The 5278-nt window shown below is 41.6% G+C and overlaps 1 protein-coding gene across 8 annotated transcripts in view; it reads left to right on the top strand.

Moving 5' to 3' along the window:
- Positions 1-5278, top strand: part of STAU2 (staufen double-stranded RNA binding protein 2) — a 220675-nt gene that overhangs the window by 107858 nt on the left and 107539 nt on the right. The window lies entirely within an intron of this gene.

Genomic DNA, 5278 nt, shown 5'->3' with positions numbered 1-5278 from the left:
CCAGCCAGAGTAAAGGCCTGGGTCCCGGGTGCCTGAGGAAAACTGGTGCCAGCAGCCAAGGGAAGGGAAGGCCTATTGCACGAATCTCTTCGTGCAACAGGCCTCTAGTTATTAATAAAGCTGACTTCACAGAGCAGAATGTGACTGAACACTTGCACATTCTTGGTAATGCTTTTATTCTTGCTTGGGCTCACCTAAAGTTTTTAACCACATTTTAGAAGCAAGCTTTTGGATCTGTGTCATAAGTGAGTATTTGTTTCTTTGCAGATTCATTGAGTGCATTTTAATTATCCTCTTTTAAAACTTGGATGTTTTCTTATTTTTCAGCAAAAAGTTTTATGTCATTAGTTCTGTGTACCTCAGACTTTATGCTTTAGTCAGTATGCTTCTATAACTTCCATGCATTTCATAAAAGCTCGCTTAAAATTATAGTCATAGTGTTTCAGGGCTTTATGTTGTGTAATTTGATACTCTTTCATTATAATGCCAAAATGTTTCAAAATCATGGGGCTTTTTAAAGAAAATTATTATGGGAAAGACATTCTTGAAATGCTGTACATTTGAGCTGAATATTTGAATACTTTTTTGTTACATTTTAATTTATACTATTCTAAGTTTTTTGATTTTTCCATACTAATTATATTAGAAATATCTTTGTATAATTAAATATAAGCAGGTGTGTTTTTTTTTCTTTAAATGAGTCATTAGAAAATGATTAGGTTCAAAATGAATTCCATTTGCCCCTCGGTATCCACAGAAGATTGGTTCCAGGCCCCTCGCAGTATCAAAACGTGAGCAGATGTTCAAGTCTCTTACGTAGAATGGCACAGTATTTGCCTGTAACCTACACACATCCTCCCGTATATTTAAACCATCTCTAGACTACTTGTAATACCTAATGCAGTGTAAATGCTATATAAATAGTTGTTATATGGTATTGTTTAGGGCAGTGGTTCTCAACCTTGGCTGCACATTAGAATCACCTGGGAATCCTTTTAAAATCCTGATTTCTGGGCCTCATCCTCTGGAAATTCTGTTTCTTTGTTACTAATGTTGTGGCCCCACCCCATAACAAAGAAACAGAATTTCCGGAGGATGAGGCCCAGAAATCAGGATTTTAAAAAGATTCCCAGGTGATTCTAATGTGCAGCCAAGGTTGAGAACCACTGGTTTAGGGAATAATGACAAGAAAACAGCCTGTACGTGTTCAGTACAGATGCACCATCACAGGCCTGACCACCTAGCTCATGTCAGCAACAACATAACCCTTTTTCTGAATATTTATGACCAGCAGTTGGTTGAATCCGCAGACGTGGAACCGCGGATGTGGAGAGTTGGCTGTATTTTAATAAGTTACTCTTTCTAGGTGGGTTTGATTTCAGTTTGCTGTTCTGTGCTCCTCCTACTTTCCATCATCCTTTGAGCAGTGTTGTTATTGAACCCTGCAGAGCAAAGTGGGATAAACTAGATTTGTTTTTCTCACATAAAGAATATAAAGAAGTTGGTGTCTCAATTAAGCCCTAGTTAGTTTATTTTACATATTTAAGGAGTATTTTATAGAGAGGCTTTCCATCACGGTGAGTTTCAGATGCTTCGAAACATCTACTTGAAAACTCTCTTTTCAAACAGTACATTTCAACTGATATGTCTCCCTTTTTTTTGAAGTTTAATATGACTGCAGCAGGCTTCTTTCATAGTTCCTGGCTCTAAACCCCATAGTAGCTGTACTTCCACCAAAACCAGAGGAGATACACTAGATCAACTCATTTTGCTAAAATTTCCAGCTCTAAAGAGAAAAACATTACACTTGAAAATGGAAGTCCTGATGCACATGAAAATATACTGTAATGAGTAACAGAAATCCTGGGAAGAGTGGAGCAGGCCTGAGCAAACAGTCCATTCTCACCGCATGAACTACTCGGGACTAACTCCCACCCCAGATCAGTGCAGAACGTCATGATGGAACTCAGAAGGACAAAGACACACCCTTGATCCTTGGCCCCAGCGCATACATACGTAGTAAGACAGGTGAGACATTTCAGAGAAAAAGTCATCTGCAAACCCAGAGAGCCCTTCCTGCCGCAGCGACTGTGGCTGGGAAACGGCCGTCCTTGCGTGCCCTCCCCGCGTAGCCTTGTCGGCAGCCTTTTCAGTTTGCGTCAGAAGAGATTCCAACCCAACACGAGGATTCTGGTTGGAGTTATTTGAAAATCAAGTTTCTGAAGAAAAAATAAATTATGTTTCATCTAAAGGTGAACTGCATTTCCTTTTGCCAGGAAAGGCTGGCAGCGAGGCGACTTTTTCTCAGCGACGAGAGATGAATGGTCCCCATCAGGCAGGTGTTGACATACCTGTGCTCATTGTAGGTCGTGTTGAGATGTTTCCCTCTTTCCAGCATTAGGCTATGTCTCACTTTTTTTTTCCCCCCCATGAATAACCTGGCTTACATTTCATGATTGTTCTCTTCTCACCCAGGACAACTCTTGAGAAAGAGAACCGTATGCGGAATACGTGGGATTTGTGCACATGAAAACGACCTGCTCTGGCATCCCAGGGCACCTTCATTTAGGAGCTGATGGGGAAACAAGGGAATGGAACTGACATTCGTGGACTGACTGACGATCTAGCAGAGAGTGAAGTAGGCATTACATACATTACTTTGTGAGCAAGCAGAAGTGCCTGGTACATTTTTGCTAACAAATCCTTATTTTATTTTTTAAAAATATTTTTTTATTGTTTTCAAAGAGAGGAAGGGGGAAGGAGGGAGGGAGGGGAGACGGAGGGAGAGAGAGAGAGAGAGAGAGACAGACAGACATCTGCGAGAAAGAAACATCAACATCAATCGGCTGCCTCCTGCTGGGGGCCAAACCTGCAACCCAGGCTTGTGCCCTGACCAGGAATTGAACAGGCAGCTTCCTGGTGCACAGGACGACGCTCAACCAACTGACCCTCACTGGCAGGACAACGGAGCCTTATTTTAAATCAAACTGCAGCACAGTGTTTGCAGACTGGTCCTTGTAGGCAGGGCTAGTGTGTGGTGGTGGACAGTGGCTTTCTTGAATTTCATTAATACGTTTATTTCTGCCCCCAACTATATACACAACTGAGTCTGAGTCATTTAAAAATTCTGTCTCTTTTGATCTGCTGGGAACTTTGGATTTTATTCTAAGATAAAATTTTATTATGTAAATACACACCTGAAGGACAACCCAAGCAAAACATCCTATTAGGAATCAGTTTACTCATTTCCCTATGTGAAATTATTCATTTTAAACCTTGACCGAGTTTAGGTTCTGGAAAGTTCTACCATCTTAACACAGTCACATCAAAAAGCAGATTTAGCTGTCAGAGAGAAGGGACAGTTGAAAACGTTTGAAATGTGTTTATCGGCAGTGCAGTCCTCTTTTAAATAAAAAGTATGTGTAGGTCCAGAATCAAGTCCTGAAAGGGAACATTTGAGAAAACGAGGGCTACTGTTGGAAAATGATATAAAGCTCACAGCTTGAAAAGCTCTTATTAAGAGAAAAGGATAGTTTTCAGTAATTTCAGTGTATGTGCGAAGAATTACATGGATATGAAGTTAATCGGGCTCTAGGACATCATCCCATTGAATAGGGGAGTTGTCCTAGCTGAGGAGCAGGAAATGGGCCATGTGGTTATTCACTCTGGAAAAGTACTGAAGTACCTGCACCTGCTGGTAGCATGCCAAGCACTGGGCCAGTGGGCACAGGAGGAGTTATGGTCAAGTTGGACAACAGACGGGTAGAAATCCCGAAGATTGCCCACTACCACAAATTAGCCCTGTCTCCAGGGGTGAGTGTTGGATAAAAAGAATGAAAGATTCCTAGCATGCTGCATGAAATGATGTCTGTAATGCCTGCCCCCTACAGTAAGTGTCATAGTAAGTGTCACCTGACAGGTGTTCACTTGAGGTATGGCCACATAGGTTAATCATAAATGGGAACGAACAGCTCTGACTGAAGGAATGAGGGAGAATCCATAAGAGGAGGCATTCGAATGAAGTATTAAAGAGCACACAGCATTTTAACGTGGGTAAGAAGAAAAAGGAATTGCAGGCAGAAGCAGCTAAGTACTGAAGACAAAAGGGCATGGCGTTTGAGAAAATGCTTGGAGTTCAGAGTGGACGTGGCTGGCAGGGAGGCTGAAGACGTGTGTGTTGCTGGTAGTTTGAAGTTTAGCTGTTAGGCGGAGATGCCTGACTTATTTTTGAAAGGGCAGTGGCGTGGTTTTGGCATTTCAGAAAAATCATTCTGTAGGCATTGGAGAAGGACGAACTAGACAAAAGAGAGACTGGTGGTGGAGAGACTAGTTATAGTGGTTTTGCACAAATCTAGGAGAGAAATAACAAAGATCGAATTAAGGCAGAGGCAGTGGGCGTAGAGGAAGGGGCTGAAAGCACAGTCGTCTAAGAGAGAATTCATTTAATTGAGAACATGACATGATGTCTGTGGCTGACTTCTGGGACGCTGCTTTGACTGGCCTGGTCAGGGTGGACACTGGATTTAATGTAGTGAGTAAATGGGGACTGTGTGAGGGTAAGTAGAGTCTTCTGTTAGGAATTTGAGAGGGTAAATGTGAGTTCATGAGAAAAGAAAGAATTTGAAAGGAAGATAATGTGAATGATATGTTTGAGACAAGGTTTTATTTTTAGTATAGATGAGATGAACAAACAGAGGAAGTTAACAAGTTCCACTTTAGACATGTGGAATTGGAGTTGCCTGAGGGACTTTCAAATGGAGACGTCCAGTGGGCAGTTGTAATGGGTCTGGTGATCAGCAAGAGAGTGTAGGACACAGAGTCATTGGTATGTAGATGTAATTGAAACCATAGATAGGAGATTGACCAGGAAAACTGGGCAAAGGCCTAGGAGAGATTAGTGAGTATTCATCCCGGTGAGTACTAACATGTAAGGGGTTCATTCATTCATTCATTCATTCAAGCAAAATGCATTGAGCACCTGCCATGGGCCAGGTACACTTGTTGGCACTGAGGATGCAGCATAAATTCAGTCAAGGTTTCTGCCGTCATGGAGCTAACATTAGAGTGGGATGTGTTGTAGGGGGAACAGGCGGAAGGGCAGATAGTCACATGAACACATAGGATAAATTCAAATGGTGTTAACATCCTAAGGTAACAGCTGCTTGGAAATTGTGCGATGAGTTAAGTTTATTTATGAGATGTATAAGCAGTGACTTAGTGTCTGTAACTGTTGTGTCAAAGATAACTACACTTTTTCCCTATTTATTTTTAAATTTAT

Source organism: Myotis brandtii, unplaced genomic scaffold (assembly GCF_000412655.1).
Source record: "Myotis brandtii unplaced genomic scaffold, ASM41265v1 scaffold23, whole genome shotgun sequence".
In the NCBI taxonomy this organism is placed as follows: domain Eukaryota; kingdom Metazoa; phylum Chordata; class Mammalia; order Chiroptera; family Vespertilionidae; genus Myotis; species Myotis brandtii.
The sequence above is the reverse complement of the archived record's forward strand: the minus strand, read 5'-3'. Positions and strand labels throughout refer to the sequence as shown.